The 20,288-nt window shown below is 39.8% G+C and overlaps 1 protein-coding gene across 5 annotated transcripts in view; it reads left to right on the top strand.

Moving 5' to 3' along the window:
• FGD3 (FYVE, RhoGEF and PH domain containing 3) overlaps positions 1-20,288 on the top strand; it is a 92,454-nt gene that overhangs the window by 17,082 nt on the left and 55,084 nt on the right. The window contains exon 1 of one of the 5 annotated variants that reach the window (XM_066557916.1): positions 11,983-12,027. The exons of 3 other annotated variants lie outside the window; for them this stretch is intronic. The gene's annotated coding sequence lies outside the window, so the exon portion shown is untranslated. Of the gene's footprint in view, positions 1-11,982; positions 12,028-12,081; positions 12,175-20,288 lie in introns of those variants that run through there. One more of the 5 variants, XM_066557918.1, reaches the window with a different exon arrangement.

Below are 20,288 nucleotides of genomic sequence, written 5' to 3'. Positions count from 1 at the left end.
CATTCAACCTGGAGAAGAGAAGGCTCTCCGGAGACCTTAGAGCCCCTTGCAGTGCCTAAAGAGTCTCTAAGAGATTTAGAGTGGGACTTTGGAAAAGGGCCTGGAGTGACAGTGACAGTAAATGGCTTCCCACTGCAGAGGGCAGAGTTAGATTAGATTTTAGGAAGAAATTCTTGGCTGTGAGGGTGGTGAGGCCCTGGCACTGGTTGTCCAGAGCAGCTGTGGCTGCCCCTGGATCCCTGGAACTGTCCAAGGCCAGGTTGAACAGGGCTTGGAGCACTCTGGGATAGTGGAATATGTCCCTGCCCATGGCAGGAACATCTTGTTGAAATGAAACAATCTTTAAAATGCCATTGAGCCCAGATCATTCTAGGACCTTGACAAATAAAGCCATGCTGTGAAGGCTGGGCTGCCTCTCTGACAATTGGCTTTTGCTGTGATTTCAAACAATTAAAACTTGCTTTAGTGCCATCAGTAGCCATGACCTTCCACAATAAGCAATGAAATTGTTTGAAAGGTCAGGAAGATGTTGCTGTTTTTTCTGCCTCCTAAGTTGATCAACAATTGTCTTCTTCCTATAAACTGGAGTGTTTCTTGGAGGTGTGTACCCCATTGTTTGCTTATCAAGATTGCTAAATGTGTTTTACAATCAATGTCTTTAAAGTAATATGTTCATTTGGAGGGGGGATTACTTTTAAAACTGAAGCACTAAAACTGATAGAAAATAATTTTGTGGTGATCCTGGTAATGGCTCCTTTTTGTTTGTTTATTTAGGTTTGGTTTTTTAAAAAAAATTATTATTATTTGTCTCCAGGAGCTTCATTAGTAGGAGTTTCTAGTAATCTATCTTTTCCTTCTTGGCTCAGTCTCTTACTTCTCTTTAGTGGAAAAAAAAGGGGATGTCTGGTTTTAAAAATCATTATATCAGAGCTAATTAACGTTGGTTGAGAGAGAAGCACAGGATATACGTTTCAAAGGCACAAAAAGAAATATGAAGTTTGATTTCTAGTTAAAAATTTGCTTTTATTTAAAGGTTTGCAGCATCTCTGTTTGCCTTGATTAAGGCATCTGATTTTTGATTCCTTTGAATTTTTTTTTTCTTGATGAGGGAAAACAGCCTGACATTTTACCCAAGGTGACAGATTTCCTTTAAAGCTCCAGTTCTAGATTCAGGTAGTTACTTATGGATCTCAGATTAGATTAAAAAACTAAATAAATATTTGACTGAGATTTTTCCATGTCTTTGTTGGAGGCATACAGCTTTTTAGACAGTAAGTCATAAAAAATTTGTGTTTCCCAAATTTCAGAGAGGTAAGTCCACCAAATCCCTGGATGTGTTATAAGAATCTTATGGCTGATCTTCATAATACCTGCACCTGGCAGAGGTTTGGACTTCTATTCTTTACATTTCTGAGGCCATAGGTAAATATTGTCCCTGTTTAGTTCATTTATTTTTTCCTCCCTAGCAAAATTTTTTATGTGAGGTTCTTTGGTGCAGTTCTGAGTCAGTCCACCAGATGACACTTGATGCTTAAGGATGAAAACATGAGTGGTCCTGCATGAAAAATTCTGTATTCCTATGTTGATTTAGAAAAAATTTCAGAACATCTTATTTCCAAAATGCTTTCTTTTGGTACTTGTAAAATTTGAGGGATATGTACAGACAATGCTCCCCATCCCTGGGAGTGTTCAAGGCCAGGCTGGACAGTGCATGGAGCAACCTGGGCTAGTGGAAGGTGTCGCTGCCTGTGGCAGGGTATGGGATGAGATGAACCTTGAGGGCCCTTCCATGATTCTATACTCTTGTTTAATGAGAGGTTACTGGTGGGAGTAAAGACCCTAAGAAGGGTGTTTTCTTACCCTGTTAAACTCATCAGAATGTGAGTAGTTTTAATATCCATTTGTGTGGTGGAGACCAGGTGCCTTTGCAGGTTTTACCACAATATTGACAGCAATTTCAAATCCTCCAGGCTGGGATTTTACAGGCCATAGTTTACAGGCCATGGTATGCGTTTGTTGTGTTCTTTGCTGCCCTCCCTCCTCCCTTACCATCTGTTCCCCAAATCTTTTATTTTTCACTTTCACTCTTTTTTCACAACTTTTCTTACGATATTCATGATCAACTCTTTTGTTCCCTTCAGTTTTGTCTCAAAACTCCATAAAAGAATTTGACCAAAACCATAAAGCAGTAAGTGAGACAAACGGAGCTTTTAAACTGTGTTCAGAAGAGATTTGAAATTGAACAGGGGGAGGTTTATGCATCCCTAATTAGAGGCAAAGCTAAGTGAGCATGACAGATTTATTGATGATAAACCTCAGTTCTGTTTAAACATCTGTTGAAGCCCAACTTAATAAGTAATAGCAGATTATTGCTGCCTCAGATGCAGTTCCTGGGTGCCTGTGGGACTCCAGAGGAGCTGCGCTGTGATGTGTTTGCAGGACCAGTCCCAACAGTCCTGGGGCTCTGTCTGCTGTGCAAGGTTTACTACAAGTGTCCAGAAAATTGTCTTAAAATCAACTTGTTTCACTTAAAAAAAAAAAAAACAGGATATTCTCAAGGTGTATTACTGAAGGGGGCAAAAGATGCATAAAATTTATTTTCTTTTGGATTAAAGAGGATCTGAAGAGCTCTTAAAGGCAGGTAGGAGACTCTAATGTTCCAAGGGCAACAAAATATTTACCTTAATATGAACGTGAAATTACTTGTGTATAAAATCATGTTTTACAGGTCGGGGAAGAGTGGAGTGGGACACCAGTCACAGGGTGGTTCAGTGCAGCTCTGTTTTAGTGCTGCTGACATTAACTGAGGGCATGGGTGATTTGTTTGACTGCATTTGCACACATTTTCTCACAGTGGGAAACTTGGGAATTTATTGGAAGTGGTGTTCTGCCTTTTTCTATCTTCATTTGTGCCCTGCTTTTCTTCCTGTAGTCCAACAGGTCCAAGTTTCATAACCAGTACAGTAGTTCTCCACCTTTTTCATACAGAGATACTAATTTTTCATATTCATTTAACTTGGAAGGATGTTTCCTTGAGAAAATGTGGGTTTTTTTAAGCCAAGAGTGCATTGCCAAATGTTTGTCTAAAGGATGTCACTAGTATGGAGGGAACAAATGATAACCATCCTAAGTCCAAACCTCTTGGCAGCAAGCTACAACAAAGAGCTTTTTTGGACTGTCTTGTGCCAAACATTTTAAACCTGTGTGAGAGGCTGTGCTTAAAAGAACAACATTCAAACCAGAAGCCCTGCGTGCCATAAAATAGGCAACTTAGTGCAAGACAAATGCATTGTGACCTTGTTCCTCAAGCCAGGGTGCAGTTTCATGGCTATGTGAAAAATCAAAGGACTAAAGTAAATGCTTCTTCTGCAGGTACTGAGCTAGTTCTGGGTCCAGAGCATCTCAGACCAGGCTCTGGTCACAGAGCAGTGCTCTCCAAATTGCCATGCTCAGCGCCCAAAATAGCAGCTGGCAAAATTCAAAATTGAGTCTTTTGATTTGTAGTTCTTTGTCTAGGTCCCTTCACCAAAAGCTTATAAAAATCTCAGCTGAGAGGTGTTTGAATGTCTGTAACTGATATATTGTTTCATATGAATGGAAATGTTACTTCATGAAGTGCTTTGGGATTTTTGGGGTGTTTTGAAAAACACCTTTTGTATATTAAGATTATTATTAAGCCTGATTAATTATGATTGAACACATTTCAAAATCCAAGATGAGGGCTCTAAATACTACAGGCTTGAGTTGATTTGAATTTTGCAGATCTTTGTACAGGCACTGATTTTGGATCAATGCAATACTGAAACTAGTAGATTTTTTTTCTTCCTTTTAAAAAATTTTTTTAAAAATTTGTATCTATAAAGCTTAAACTTTTTCTTTGGTGTGGAGTGAGATGCATGGATTTGCCATGTCAAGCAAGTGTGCTGCTGCTGTTTCCTGGCAATGAAACAAGGGCATTTGTACCTCTTAGGCCTGGTAGAGAAATGACCAATTGAGCAAAGGATAAATTGAGAGGCAAAATTGAACAAAAAGACTTTTGCTTTGTTTTTCATGAAAGCATGCATATATAGAACTAATTACAAAAGCTGCAGAATAAAGCTTTGAGTGTTAAAGCTTTTTTCATAAACCAGAAGTAGAGCAATAGTCTATGTAAAAATTGCTGATATGATCACAGGCTCTTTGTTGCTGTGCAGATTTCTGCAGTGTTTTGTTTTAACACCATTTTTGGTGTTTCTGAATTAATTTGGAAACTAAGTAAGAGAAAGAAGGGACCGCTGATGGCCCAGTTGTATGTTTGAGTAGAGGAAAGCAGTGTAGCATTCTGCCTGCTCCAGCAGAAGATGCTGCACTGAACCCAAAAGAAGCCCAGAGGGGAAGTCTGTTTTTCCTCTGTGCTGAGCTGTGATGAGGCTGTGCTTCAAATCCTGGGTTCAGTTTTGGGCCCCACCTTGAGAGTCTGGAGTGTGTTGAGGAAAGAGAACAGAGCTAGGGAAGGGTCTGGAGCACTAGGAGTGGCTGAGGGAGATGGGGGGAATAAAGTAGGGTTGGGGGAGACTTCGTCTCTTTCTACAACTCCCTGACAGGAAGGGGGCAGCCAGAGGTAAATCATGATCTGCTCCCAGGGACCAAGAGACAGGACAACAGGAAATGACCTCTTCCCCACCAGAGAAGATTTAGATTGACTGTTAGGGAAAAGTTCCTTCACTGAAAGTGAAGCATTGGACAGGCTGCCCAGGGCAGTGGTGGAGTCACCATCCCTGGAAGTGTTAAAAAAATGTTGCTGTGGCACTTGAGGACATGGTTTAATGGTGAACGTGATGGTGCTGGGTTGGCAGTTGGACTTCATGATCTCTAGGTCTTTTCCAGCCTTAATGATTCTATGATTGCAGGGTTCTGTCACCCTTAGTCATGAAGAATAGATGTTAACTCAATAAATCCTTACACTTCTTTTTGTCTAAGGCTGCTGTATTATGGAATTTGGATGGGAATTGGCCCTTGTTTTGGACATCCCATATTTACATTATAGATTGTTACAGAAATACAGTTTCTGCTCTGGATAGTGTTACTTTGGTATAAATCCTTATATGAGCCCACCTGACACTTTCCATGTGCTAACAAGTATCTTTAAAAACAATTTTAATGGGCTTGTGACAATCAATCCAAGGGTCTTCTACTTGTGGAAGACAAAATCTTTGATCTATTAAACCTTGTATGGCAGCAGTGGGATGACCCTGTTTTAGTGTGCCATGAAGAGGATTTAGATTCTTTGAAAAACTTGAGGTTTTGCTTGGAAGAACTGATTTAAACCTGATTTCTTTCAAATACTCTTACTGCTCAGTGCAACTGAATCAATATGGGATACTACTCTCTTCTTTTTACTGGTTCTTGCATGAAATGATACTAACTTCTCTGCATGGTGTCAGTCTCTCTGTACTTCTTCCCTTTTTTTTTTTTCCTGCAGAATTGTACATGCTGTTTGCATTGGGCTGTGACTAATGTACAGATTTGCTTTCTGTAGTGCCAGTGATATTCTGCCAGTGTTTTAGTAGGGGATTCCCACAAGAATTCCCCTGCCTCCCCCATGTGGAGGAGTTGTGTGCACCAAGAATACATATACTTCAGTTATTTACTTTGTGGGGTGGGAGAACAAAGGTTCCTATTTACTTCTTTTTTTTTGAAACAATACTACCAGCTCGCTAACCAGTGCTGAAGGGAGCTAGCTCTGTCCCAGGAGCTGGGTAGGACACTGGCCAGGAGTCCATGCTACACTTCTGTTCCTGCTGTGAAACCTTGGCAACATTTAACTTTTTTTTTTTCCTTCATTTTAAAGCATTATTTGATTGAACTGTGAACAAAGCCTGTTTTTAGTAAGTATTTGCACAGTGCCTATCTTGATGGGCTCCTTTCTTTTGGGATTGTTGCGTGCCTTTGTAGGAATAATAAAATTAGAAACAGCCAATGGTCCAACAAACTGCTGTCAAAGGGCTCTCACCAAGAGCAGGCCCTGGTGTTCCATATCCCCGAGCTTCCAAAAAGCTGTGAAATCCCTGGAAATGCAGACAGCAAGTTGCTTCATTATACATACGCATGTATTCAGCTAATTGCAGAGATTCATTCTCCTCACTGATGACTTCAGTATGTCACAGACCTGAGCACAGTGTGCTGCTCTTGTGCACTGTCTGCTATGGGAGCAGTGATAGGGATTTTGGGAAGAAAATTGTTCAGTGATGTTATTTGTGGATAGATTTATATTAATATTTTTCTTAAAGAGATGATACATAAAATTAATCATGAACAATTACTGTAACATTAGCAAACTATGTCTCCTTAAGTTTGAAGTTATTAAAAGGAGTGGTTGTCAAGGTGTATATGTGTACATATATATATATATATGTATAGTGTATGAATGCATATATACATGTATTAAAAGTTAAGAATTGCATATAAAAAATTAAGAATAATTGGCCTCACTCATGCTCTTACTAAAGCTGTGTTTTGCACCATTCAGAGCATACAACTGTTGTTCCCCTTGCACAAAGACTACCTTTGTTTTTTGGGTGAAGTCATGGTCTATTTTAAACCTCGTGTTTTAATAATGAAGTTCACTGTTAACTGAAGGAAATGAGACCATGAGATTTTGTCCTGATAAAAAGCAAACTGGAACTTGCAAAGTCAACTGTGAATAAATGTGCATGCCATAGTTTATAGTTTATGCTTTCAAGTCTGGTTCCTCTTTTCCAAATGTTTTGGAAGAAATATACAGCTCCCATCAGTGACCTCATACAAATAAGTTCTATTTACTTTCAAAGCATTTTCTGACTATGAAAATAAAATGAAAGTGGAAAAAGGCACTTCACACCTCTCATTCTTGCTTGACAGATTTCATTGAGTTGAACTTCCAGCTCCCCCTGTTTCCCCCTTCACGCTGGTTCAGTTCTGGATTTTCTCCTGGTTTGATTCCAGAGCAAAACACTCTAGGGACACGCAGCTCCAGGATGAAACTCAGAAGTGTTTGTGCTTAAAGAAATGGTCAGCACTGCCTGTCTGTTGTCAGTGATGATAATAGTAATTATAACCTATTATTAGAACAGTGAAATTTAATGCACTTATTGAAGATGTGGTATGAAATGGCTGGATAAGAGCTGTCTGAAGACCCATTTTCTAGCTTTATTGAGGAGTATTTGTTTCAGTTGTTCTAGTAGAAAAATTACCCAGTTTAAGTAGGTGAAATTATTTGGGTGTTTAACCTTTTTTTGGCACCATTTAGACCATGTAAGTGATTTAAACCTCTCTCTTTATTTTTACTGCAGATCTTAATGCAGGGAGTTTCTAAAATAAGTTTCAGAAATTTCTATGACCTAGGCAAAAATTTCTGTTTAGTTTGTTTAAGACTAAAAGAGCAAAGATATTGAGTTCTTAAAGGAATGTATTTTGGCAGCAGAAGTGATTGACAGCAGAGCTACTTCTATTTTCTCAAAAGTTACTTGGTTTTCAAAAGCTGCTCTTTGCAACAGAATGGTGATAAAATCCTCTTGCTGTCTTAATGCCTTTAAGGTAACTCCTAGTGGATCAGAATGATCAAGCTTTAAAGTTGCAGTGCCCCTGTAGTGATTGCACATGCAGGAGGAAATAATAATTAATGAGCACTGTATCATATAGCTTTTTAAAATTGATATTTATAGCAGCCAGGGTCTGTAGGGTAGCATCTATATGCCTTATTAGTGCATATGAGGATTTTTTCTGCTGCCATATGAGAAGGAAATGTTGGGTGTTAGCAGAGATGGTGTTCAAATGTTGAAAATTCAAGGAGAATTGTGAAAAGTCATCCTTTAAAAAATCACTTCTGTTTCCTTTCAGGTGACTTGGACTAGGTTGAAATATATGGCAAACCTGTACAGCTCACAAAAGTACCCTGAGTGTTCTGCCTTTCTAACCAGTTAGCTCTGCACAGGAGAAAATTATAAAAATACATATTGCAAACCACAGCGTGTCCACGGATGTAACTGGGACCTCTATAAATTTACATTTCCATGGGCTGATGTACCATTTCACCTTTAGTGGTGTTATTTGGGAACCAGATAACACAATGCACTTGTGCAGCTCTTAGACAGATTAATAATTGTATGTATTTTTGTTGGTTATTTAAAAGATATTATTCCACTCAAAAAAAAAAAGGCTCTTTTGCTTGCTCCACTGTGGCTTGAGTGATTTATTCCATATTCTTAGTTTGGTTTTTTGTTTAACTTTTGTGCATGCAACTAGCGAAAGTAGGAATATACAGCAATGCAAGTGTCCAAGTGTCTGCCTCAGATGTAGCAGTTAGGCAAGCTGACTTTTCCTTTGTTTCATTGGCAGATGAATGTAGTTGTCAGAACACAAAAAATAAGGGAAACAAATAATAGATATCAACTTGTTCCCTGCTTTTCTGGGTACATTATTTGAAATGATAGTTTATCCTTAACAATGTCTCCTTTTTGGTTTTGGGGTTTTTTTTTTGTAATTTTATGTCTGTTCTTCCAATAAGAGGTTGTCAGTCATCTAAAAGCTACCACCAACCATGAGATCAACTCTTCATTTCTTTGCACATGCAGTGTTCTGATAAAAAGCTTCAATAAGATTACAGGAGGATCATGTAATATTGAATAGCCAGTCATTTGTCAGTTTTGTTCTGTTTATGTTTTTGCAATAAAAGACTAAAGTCTGTGTTTCCCCTCAGCTTTGCACATCTGATACCTTGCCTTGTTATTAGGAGACGAGGTATGATTTTTATGATGTGTATGTTCCTGGAGCACAAAGGTTTTAGCCACATAATCACAGAAATGTTGGCTGGTCAGTCTGTTGCTATTTAGCTGTTAGAAAGTCTAAAACAGTGATGCTTTTTTGTTTGTTCAGGGTGGCTTCAGAGAAATCTCCTGGCTGCCCTTTCCAAGACATACCTGGGTATGTATGATACACATAAAAATCAATATATTCTTGACTTTTAATAATCAATATATGCTCTCCCTGCAATTTCTTGGCCTTCTGCTCAGCCTCACTGTATACCTTTGTCTCTCCCTAGCAGGTGCCTTTTAAAGAAAAGAATAATCTATCTGAGCTGCTCCCTGGTCTTGTTGATCTTCCCCTGGTAGTTGATGGTGTGGCTTTTAATCTGGTTTCCTGAGTAAGTGAGGTTTATGCATTGTGCTTTCAGTCCCTTCTTCTTCCTCAGGCTCATTTCAGAGTGGTCAGCAGAAGGGCTAGGGAGCTAAACATATTTTTTTTTCCTTTTCCTTTCTGTTTTTCCCTAAAATTTATTAGCCAGATAGACTGGTTCCTAGAGAGGAGACAAGCGGGCAGAAGCGTCAGGACAACAGCTGGACAGTGGACATGAGTTGCTCTGAACTAGCCCCATCCTGCACCGCTTGGTGCCTGCTGGAGCTGGGAGAGGGGCGCAGTGGAAAGCTGGCATGGTGTGAGGCAATGTGGCTAGAAACATTAAGCCCATGCCAGGCGAGCCCTGCAGAGCTGCTCTGTGCTTTTGGGTTGCTCTGGTTTCCGGCTCTTTGGATTTTTAAGCTCTTTCAGCCTTTCTCCATTGCTTGTGTGTAGTAGCTAACGTTTTATAGTGCTTTGCTGTGCTTGCATTGGCAGATTTAATTCTGCTCTTCCTTGACTTTGCGTATGAAGTGAGATTTTGCTGTGAGTGAAATTTTGCTGTTGGCAGTTATAAAGACATGATGGCGAGGCTACCTGGAGGAACTTGGGAAAGCATGGATCACACCTGGGTCAGGTGTGATCAGCAAAACTGATTTTTATTGTGATACCATAAAATCAGATTTGTGTTTTATTTGTATTACGGTTTTTGATTTGTGGTCTTGTAAAGAAATGTTGTACTCGTATTTGGCTGAGGAGGAACACAGGTGGAAATGATGGATTGGACTGTTTGCTCCTGCCTTCCTCAGGTCCCGGCAGTGTGTGTTCTAGGGATTTTATATGTGTAAATGTAATGTACTAGTTCATCTTACCGCTGTGACATGTTGCAAAAACCATGTTTTCATATTTTTTTTTCTTTCTCTCAATTCAGATTGGGGCAGAAATTGCTGCAAGTGAGAGAGGAGTCAGAAAGGGACCTAGCCTAGGTTACTTCTCAAACCAGTTCTCCCCTGGTCCCGCTTTGGTAGAAGATATCAGCCACTTCTCTTGGGGCCTCAGTGCTGTCTCCTTTTCTCTGACATGGGACTGGAGAGATGAAGGAGCTGCAGGGAGCAGGCAGCTGCGTGGGGGCTGGCTAGAGCAGCTGTGGAGCAGCCAGCACTGGGGTTTTCAGAAGAAACTCCAAAGCCTGACAGGTTTTTTCCAGCCTTGTGCCCAGCTGGCTTGTAATTGCTCTCACACTGTCTCCACCCCGGCTTTACTCCGTCCTTTTATATGGTCCACAACTTGCTTACCTCCTCTCTTTTTGGCTTAAGTTTCTAAACAAGCCCATTGGAATTAATAAGTAAATAAATGGTGGATTTTGAAGTGGATTGCCTTTAGCTGCTGTTCTTGCAAATCAAAGTGGGCTTTGTGTTGGTGCAGGCTTCTTGGTATCCTCTGCAGAGAGGCGGAGGAGGTCTGGCTAGTGTGCCAAGGTGTAGCTCTCTATTAATTAACTACTGTTAAAAAACCTTTTCTGTGTGTTCAGAGACAGTGCTTGGAGAATTTTTTGATGTGCAAAATTAAGTTACATTGGTAATAATCAGTGGTAAACTGATGACTGTGGAAGTTGCTTTGTTTTGTGGCAAATATTGGACAGTGAGTTTTGCACTTTGGTTGGAGCAATGTGCTAATGTCACTGTAGTGAGCAGCTCTTACCTCTTTCTGAGGTTGGAAAAGACCTCCAAGATCATCAAGTCCAACATTTGACTGAATCCTATGATGGCCCCTAAATCATGTCACCAGACATCATGTTTGCTCGTTTTTTGAACACTTCCAGGGACAATGACTCCACCACTGCTCTGGTTTGCCTGTTCTAATGTTTAGCCATTCTGTTTCAATTAAAGAATTTTTCTTAATATCTAAAAAATGCTACTAATAATATTCTAAAAAATACTAACTAAATTTGTATAAAATATAATCAGTTTGATGAAATTGTATTGGCTGTTCTCACTGGGATTTTGGTGTCAGGCTTCCACCTCCTATGGATTATTTTGGTTGACTTTCCGTGGGGACCCTGACAAGATGCAAGGAGGGGAAGGGTGGGATGGTGTGAGTCAGGATCTCATGGAGGAGCACTGTGGAGCAGTGTGCCACAGTGTCCACCCTGCTTTTGTTGATGAACTTTTCTCAGTTTCACAAGGGACAAGATCCTTGAGGTGATCTGTTTCATACTATATGTGAGAATTTTTTGTAAAGGAAAGGCTGCCTTGTGTTTTCATGATAAAGGTGATGCTTCTTATCAAGCCTTTGTGAAACTAGTCCTCCTTGCTACATCCTCAGCTCTGCAACACGTTCATCTTTGTCAATCAAGTTTTAATTGCGATTGAGCATTAATTCCTATCTGTGTAAATTCCGATATGTAAATAAAGTTTCTTCAGCTCCTCATTGGAGGGATCTTACACCGCACTTGTTTCAACCAGCATCCCCTCAGCATCTCAGGGAAGTTTCATGCTTTTCAACTACGTGAAATTTGGTGCAAATGAAAGGGAGAGCAGATGAAATTATAGTAGTAATAGTAAAATACATTTTCTTCTCCTGGACTACACTCCCACGCAGTCTGGCTTTAGAACATCTCCACTGAGTAGCAGCAATTGCCATCAGCGAAGCCCCCTCCCCTTGCCACATTTATTTCCATGGTAACCCACAGAAGGCATTCTGCAGCCTCAAAACTACTTTTGCTCTTTCATCATGCAAGCTGGCATTGTCAAGGGCTGAGTGTATTCCTACAGCTTTGAATGAATATAAAAAAAAGAAAAAGCCTGAATTTGGCTGGGCAATTTTTATTTGGGAGGCCCTGCAGCAGGAAGGAACAGGCAACCTTCAAGTGGCTTAGTGTCCGTACATTGCTTAGTAAGGAAAAAACAGTCCTGCTTCATTAATTGATTAATGGGGAGGGTGAGGGTCATCAGAATGGTCTGTCTGTGAAGCAAATGCAATGATTTCCTGAATGCTGGTAGGTGGCGGGCAAGGGCAGATGGCTGGGCTGGCGAGCTGCTGGTAAGTGTGCATGCTGTGATCTGTTCAAATAGCGCTTTCTTGTGGAGTCTGTAATGCTTTTTCAGGTATGATGTAGAAAATGGTGTCTTACTAGATGCCTCCTCCTCGACTGTGTTATGCATTAGCCTTTTCCTGGTGTAGAAGTGGGGGGGGTTTGGCGGTGTTGGGCAGTGCTTGCTGAGTGTGAGCAGTTTAGTACTGGTAGTAAAAAATTTGCTCTTTCTGTACAGCTCCATAATGAGCTGTATTGATTTTTTGCTTTTTTAAATCCATATTTATGCAGTATTTGCATGTAAATGTTGAGAGGATTTTATGCTTTTTGAACCGTCTAAGACTGTTTAATTGCTCTGTATGATAACAGCGGCATGTGGAACACATAGTACTTGGTAAAAGAAAACCAATTGCTTGCAAACAGTGTCTGCAAATTTGGGATGAATTAAATGATATTGTAAGTAATTATTTTTTTAATAATCTGAAAGCAGAAACCTGTCTGGTTCAAGTGTGTTCAGAGTCTTGTATGATAAAGGTATCGGATGGATTATTAATTAGAATTTTCTGCTGATGTCTGTTTCCATGTTTTCTGAGTATCTGATTCACAGTGCAGGAAAAGTATTGGTTAAAATATTTCAGGGGTGCTACCTGATCAAAGGATTTGGTTGCCATTTGGTTGGCTTGGGACAAGCTAGCAGGGTTTTTTTCCCTTTCTTACATTATTTGGCAGGGAGGGGTGAAAATATAGCTTTTTTCTAAATATGTCTGAAGTACATAAATGACTGGGAAGTCACCATGACAACATGGGGACCTGGATCAGACTTCTTTCCATGCTTTTGCTGTTTTGGTTTTTTTTGTTTAATATTTGTTATTTGGGCATTCCCTAAGCTGTTTGAAGGAGTATCTTACAGCTCCTGTTGGTACAGGACTTTTAATGATATCCAGCTCTTAAAGTAAATTATGTATGCAGAGCTTTTTTGGATTAAGCTCAGTCCAATGTATTATTCAGTTTGTGGTATAATTGAGGTAGGATCTAAACAAGGACATGAGCACCTTCGACAGGAGTTAAGGGTCTGCCTTTACTGCAATTTTGTTGTTGCAGATCTGAAAACTTCTGAGCTTTTCCATGGTCCTGAGGATTCCTGTGTGGTGTTCCCATGTAGGACCCAGAGCCTGGAGATTCCTGAAAGTTATGTGCAAGCTAATGTGTAAGAGAATCTTTGTACAGAAGTGCCTGGAGTTAGGGGCAAGTTCGGGGACGACAATAAAAAAGACTGATCATGGTCAAGAAACAAACAGTTCTTCTACCCTCCTTTGCTAAGGGATGCTGAGTGTACCTCTCAGGGAGGAAGAGGGTTTTGCGAGATATGGTGCTGGCTGTTCCTCTGCACTTGTTGGGACATAGTGAAGTAATGCTGCCTGAGGGGAGTAAGGTTTGTGTTCAGTTTCTTTCTCCATCATCACTTACAGATTTTGGAGTGGTGAACACAGACTGTGAGAAGTTGGACCATACAGGGCATTCTGAGCTCTCCTGAGGCCCTGGCACCATTCAGAAGGGAATGAAAGACTCCCCACGTTAGAGAGGGTGTGCAGGGAAGGCAGTAGTGGCAGCACAGTAAAAGGCTTTGATGGGGAGTTGTGGAGTTTGATTTCTCTCCACTGCCACAGCTATGGGCACATGTGTGGAACTAGATGTGCCTGTTTTGTGGTTAATATTTTAGGGTGATCCAGCTTAGGAATCTTCTAGAAGAGTATTTACTTTGGGGAGGAGACATCTTACCTATAGATATCTCCCTGGTGCTGTCTTCTGCTCCCTCCTGGCAGAGTTACTAGGGTTGGAGAGGTGTTTGTTTCATACTTGTAGCAGCAACCTATGTAACTGATAGTGAATTTGGTGGAATAATGTACTAGATGTTCTGTGGAGGTGGCGTTTCAGTGTCAGCAGAGGAGGGTAATTACATGCTTCTCAGTTATCATCATACTTGATGGAAAAAACCATGGTAATTTGGTTAAATGAAAGTAAAAATCATTGCAGTTGTCACTTGTGCCTATCTAAACTTGGAGAGAAAGTAGGTCTGTGACATTTTCTGAGAGTGTATGGATTTACTTGCCCTTGTGGCAGAGCTGTGAGTATGTTTCAGTATTGGGGCAATTGAAAAGTAAGTACAACATGACAGTGACTTTCACCTTGTATTATTACACTACATCTCAACATGAGAATGTGAAGAACCACGCATTTTCCTCTTGACACCCATTAATCTAATGTTTTATTTGATGCCAAATGAATAATAAAATGACTTTTCTACTTTGGAAAAATGTTGAGTTCTGTCTTAAGCTGGAGCAAAATTTTCAAGTAATGCTTAAAAGAAATTTTCTACATCTGGGTAGGATTATCTCCTTTGAAGTGCTGTATGTCTGTGTGATGTAGCCTGTTTTCCCTTTTTCTTGAAGTTACGTGATGTTATAATTTTAAATATAGAAAATGTGAGGAAAATTTAGTCCTTCAGAAATTCATCTCACATTTCTGAGAAAAGATTTCTTTTGAGCTAGAGGCTCAAATAATGAGATAAATCTGTTATGAGAAAAAACAAGTAAGAGCAAGAGACTGGTGGCGTTTGTTATATAGACTTCTGTGGTTACATACCTTGCTTTCAAGATTCTTACAGTTAGGATACATAATATTAGAGGCAAAAACTTGAAAGTCCCAAATTTAGGAGTAGCTAATAAACAAAACACATAAACCCACCCTTCCTTTCCCCGCCAAAAATCCCCAACCGCAAATGACACAATAAACCTCTTCTTACTTCTAGGGTTAGAGTCAAACTTGATGCTGTAAGGAAATCAACACCAAAAGAAATAGCTCTAACATATGAAAATCCAGTGGGGATAGGGCAGAGTGACACTGGTGATGCCATTACAGCATTCTTGGTGCTTTAGGATTCTGGTGATGAAAATGATGCTTTTTACTCCACCTGCTCTCAGCAGTAGTGCTCTAAGAGCTCAATGACAGTCACCTGAAATCAAGGCATCTGTATTTATTTTTTCTTACTAATTTTTTTCATTTCTAAGTGGGGAAAGAAAAGTCTTGGTTTCAGTCCTACAAAATAGGATTAAATTAATTTGCAGTATTTTATTAGGAACACCCTGGTTTTGCTGTGTGTCAGAGACTGGCACTAGCTTGCACTTTAATCCTGCTTCTTGTCCCTTCCAGTACATGGAGAGTGTGGATGTATGGACTGCCATGAAGAACTACATCCAAAGTTTAAAAATTCTTACTGAGTCCCACTTACCACCCCTTCAAAAAAAGGGAAGACTTCATCATAGTGTATAAATTCACAATTCAGTGTTAAAACTGAATCTTGTTTTTTTTAGAGCTATTGTTCTTGCCTTGCTCCCCCACTCCCCCCCCCCCCCAAAAAAAAGGAAGTTTCTGCATATGCAAGTTCCAACAGGAAACCAAAACCAGCCTTTTCACTTAAGCATGGGATCAGTTGAAGTTTAATTTCCCCTATAAATGTGATATGACAATGAAAAACCCTTGCCACGAAAATTGTAGATGTCTGGAAAACACACCTCACTGAAAAAGCTCAAGGTCTTGACCTCTTTGGTTATAAAAGACAAACTGCTTTAACTTGGGTTATATTTAGTGAATGAGTGGTAAAAATGCTATGGTCTGAGAAGGTGGAAAGATCAAACTAGAGTTATTTTCCTTGTAAAGGTGACTTTGCTTTTAAGAGGAATAAATGGTATCAGTTTTCAAATACTTCTTTCAATACTTTTGATTCCCAGTGAAAAAGTATTTTGTTGCAGAACAAGAGGTTGTGATATTTTTTTTTTTCCATGCCATTGCATAATAATAACTGAGATGAAGTGTTTCTGTTTGCTGGCCAATTAAGTTGCAGTAAACCATGTGATTCCCAGGGTTCTGCAGAGTGTAGGACCTGTTACAACAGCAGCCCTGCTTGCAGTACCACTGTAGAAGATGCCTCCAAGCCCAATTCCTATTTCTGCTGCCTGTGGTCTTATTGGCTTCCATCCTGAGTGCAGCTTTCACACCACTGCCCTATGCATGGGATCAGTTCAGTCAGTTCTGAGCTGGGTCAAAACGTTCCAAGGAAGAATAATGCCTGTGATTGAGGGAGCAGGGCAGGAAGACTCTTTCAGTAGGAGGACGCTAAGGGTAGTATTAAACCACACCATTAGTCCCACCACATGTATCTTGCACCTGTGTAAAATTCTGTCCTTTAGCCCAGGATTTACCATTTCTTTCTGCAATTGGGTGTTTGATCTGGTTTGTTAAAATGGAAAATACTGCTATGAGAAGCAGAATGACAATAGATACAAAACATGGAATGCTAGTGGTGCTAGTGTGCTGGTCTTACCAGGTGTTGAGTTTCCCTTCCAAAGGAGCTGCCCAGTGCTCTTGTGTTTCTTCTGACCAGCCTGGATGGAAAAATATGAAGGGCCCTCAAAGAGTTAAATACACAGAAGTATTAATCAGTGAATATTTAGGTCATGGAGGACTGAGACTGAAGAAATACAGAGCATTACTGACAGCCAGGAGGGTTTATGTTGGTAATGGACTGGGGAATATCTTCTGTCAAGTAGTAGCACCAGACTTTGACTTTGTAATTGTAGTTTCTGTTGTGTTTATGTTCTTAGTTGCACTGCTGTTGCTTTGCAAGATGTGAGATGTTCAATAAGTCTCTAAATGGGCTTTCGAGAACCATGACTTGTGTCTTTCATCATGTCCTGCAGCACTAGTCAGAGCTGACTTCCTAGTAATCACAGACATTTTGAAGATTACCTTTAATCTTCAAGTAATTAAGTTGTAGTCTTTTCTGAGGAAATGGTTACAAAATTCAATGTCTTACTGACTTTTTGCAGGGCTCTGACCCATAAATCACTTCTCAGTGACATGGATAGTTCCAGTTTGAAAAGTGTGGTATACAGGCTTTGCCCTGTCCTCCAAGGCTTTGGTTCCTAAGGGCAGGACTTTTTAGTCTTATCTGTCTGTAAAATGTCATTGAACATCCATGGTGTGATCTGCATAATGATGGTAATGATGAGCTTACACTGTGTGTATGTCCCTGGGGAGAGAGGCAACTCCTGCCTATTGTCCCTGATGCCCAGATGGTGATGACTTTTAAAAGGCTTGTTTGCATCCTCTTTGAACGCCAAAACTGCTTGAAGCCTTTGCCACTTTCAGGTGATTAAACAATCAAATGTAACAATTTGTTTGTTTAATTTTTTTTTCAAATGTCAAAACCCAGTAGTTTTAACATTATCATGTGTATTTCCAATAGATTGCTGAGTGAATTGGAACTTTATGCTGTTAAATGTTATTACAATTTAGGTTCTTTAATCAAAGAAGCCAATATATTGTTATGGCTTTTATATAGCTATTATATTTTTATTTCTGAAAATGTTTTGAAATAAAGCATATCTTACTGTACAGAAGAAGGAGGAACCCTAGTGTATAATACAGTTCAGAATGTGTGATAAATTGAATTTTGATATTAAGAAATTTGTATAGTTTTCATAGCTAGAATGACTTCTTTCATGGAACTGTAATATAGCTGTTGTAATTCCATCATCAGATGAGGTCACTAAACTGAAATATTTGGACAACATCCCTGGTTGGGTCACTTATTCTGAAAACTGCCTACGCTTTGTGTATGCTGTGCACTCTGGCATTCTAATGTTATTTAATGTTTTTAAATGACAGGTACAGAATTGTAAGATTGCTACAACATGTATTGGGTAGCCACTTTTATTAAGTGCAAAAAGAACTGGAGGTTGATGCACTTAATGTTTGTTATACTAAGCCAGTCACACGTTCCTATTATCAAATGTATCTCCTTGTAGAAGATTAGTAGAAGATGAATGTAGTAGTCCTCAGTAGAGTGCATCTTGTGCTCTGTGCCTTTCTGAACATATATCTGTAGCAGGGGATGCTGCCTTTTTGTGCATCTGAGAATTCCAAACTGGCTGCTCTGAGAGGAGGAGGGATCTGTTTGGTCCAAGAATGTTCTTTGTAGATATTGGGTTGGGAGTGCTGTAGGAGTTGCATTCAAGTATTTGGGCAGGAAGAGAAGGTGCACTATGGTGAGAAAGAAGACACACTCTTGGATCTGTGACCAGAAAATTGGAGAGATTACCTAGGATTTTCAACTTGTTTCTAGTTTTATTTTGTTTGTTTTTTCACAAGGCCAGACTGGATGGAGCTCTGACCAACCTAGTCTAGTGGAAGATTTCCTTGCCCATGGCAGATGTTGGAACAAGATATCATTCAAGGTCCCTTCCAACCTAAACCATTCTGTGATTCTGTAACTCTGCAGGGAGCAAAATACCTGATTCTTCCTGACCATTAGTGAAAATGGGCTTTTCAGTTAAAAACCATCTTGAAGCAATTATTTTGCTTGACAGTCTGATTTTTCCTTTGCCACAGTACATCACAGAAACCGATCAAAGTGTTCCATTCTGAGAACACAGCTTTAGCCAGTGGACACTGGAGCTCAGGGCTGGTCCCTCTGAGTGTGTCTCTATGGAGTGTTTGCAGGGAACTGAGAAGTGAGGCAGGAACACAGAAGAGGAATGGCCCCACAGCACAGTGGTGTGGTAGGGAGTGAGGGTGGGGAAACAACAGGGCTGTGTGCTGGTCTGTGCATGGCCGGCTGTGCGCTTGGCCTAACTTAGAAATTGCCAGAACTGCAGCAATCCTGTTTGGCTTCTCTGAGGAGAGCTGTCCTTCCTGAGCAGTGCAGGTGGGGAGACAAGGCTGGTGCAGACTTTGCAGACATTTATGAATGCCAGATTTGAGTGTGGAGGGATGACATCTGAGCTCTAAGCATCTCTGAATTAGCCACAGTTTATTTGTGAGCTAGGTGCCTTCTGAGCAGTAACTTTGTGTGGTGATAATCATCACAGTGTTTTAAGGGGTCTGCCCATCATATGCAGAAGCTGACCCAACTGCCACAGGGGAGTGTGGCTAAGGACTGTGCCACACAGTGTCATGATCAATGACAGTCAATGAGTTGGTGTGTGTCAATCATTCCCAGAGTGGAGCAGGGTGGCCAGGGCATAATCAGACCTTATCGCAATTCGTGTATGCATGTGTTTGGTGGTTTTTGTTTTTCTTTTTTGGAAGGGCTATGGAAGGCTCAGTGGTGTTTGCTGACACCAGCATGCTGCAAAAGGAAGCAGGATGTGTCCTAGGCAATTTGGAGTTCTATTAATATTACTGTTTTGTTCTTTATTGATGGGTGCCAACTCAGATCCTCACTTTACATGTAAAGATGTTGCTCTGAAAGGTGTCTTGTTCCTCTCCTTGTGAAGTTGGCAGCATTTAAAGCTCTCTGGGGCCAATATGCCATAATCGATCTGAAAAAACTCCAACCAAACAAAAATTATTTATCCATAACCCATTCTAAGCAACTGATAGGATTATGATGATATTACTAAATTACACTTTCACTGTCAATTATTATAAGAGCTCAAGATTGTAAATTCATTACAAGAGTCATTTATTATCTGAAATAATCTTGTAATGATTTTCTTTTACTGTTTTTCTTGTACAGTGAAAATTCTTTGCATTTTTCTTAATAGCATCTAAATTTCTGTATTGACTTTTATTTTTAAATCCTTCCAGTCATCCTTTCTTAATAATGCAGCTTTGCCAACAAACATACATTGTATGCATGGAGATTTCTCCAATAATGAAAGATTAATTGAAACAGTGCCTGCCATGCAGTATGTGCTGTTTTATGCAATATAATTTTAAACACAAACATTCAGCTATCCTGTGCAAGTGACATAGTTTATAATTATCCACGTTAGCTATACATACATATTGCAAAATGCTAGTTGCCTGTTATAATTTATGTAATGATAGACCACACTCTAAGTTAACTTCAGAATTGAAAGCTATCACCTAAGCAAGACAGAATGTGTACTATTTTCACAATAGTAATTTGAATGCATATTTTGGGTTAATGATCTGATTCTGAAATTGTTGCCTGTTCCTGTCCGGCTTTAAAAAAATTATTTATTTTAAAAAATTATTTTAAAATAATTTCTGGCAGAGTTGTAATTCAATTTTGAGATTAAGTCTGGTTTTTTTT

The sequence above is a fragment of the Molothrus aeneus genome, chromosome 12 (assembly GCF_037042795.1).
Source record: "Molothrus aeneus isolate 106 chromosome 12, BPBGC_Maene_1.0, whole genome shotgun sequence".
Lineage (NCBI taxonomy): Eukaryota > Metazoa > Chordata > Aves > Passeriformes > Icteridae > Molothrus > Molothrus aeneus.
Note: the sequence above shows the minus strand (reverse complement) of the source record. Positions and strands in the feature narration are given on the sequence as shown.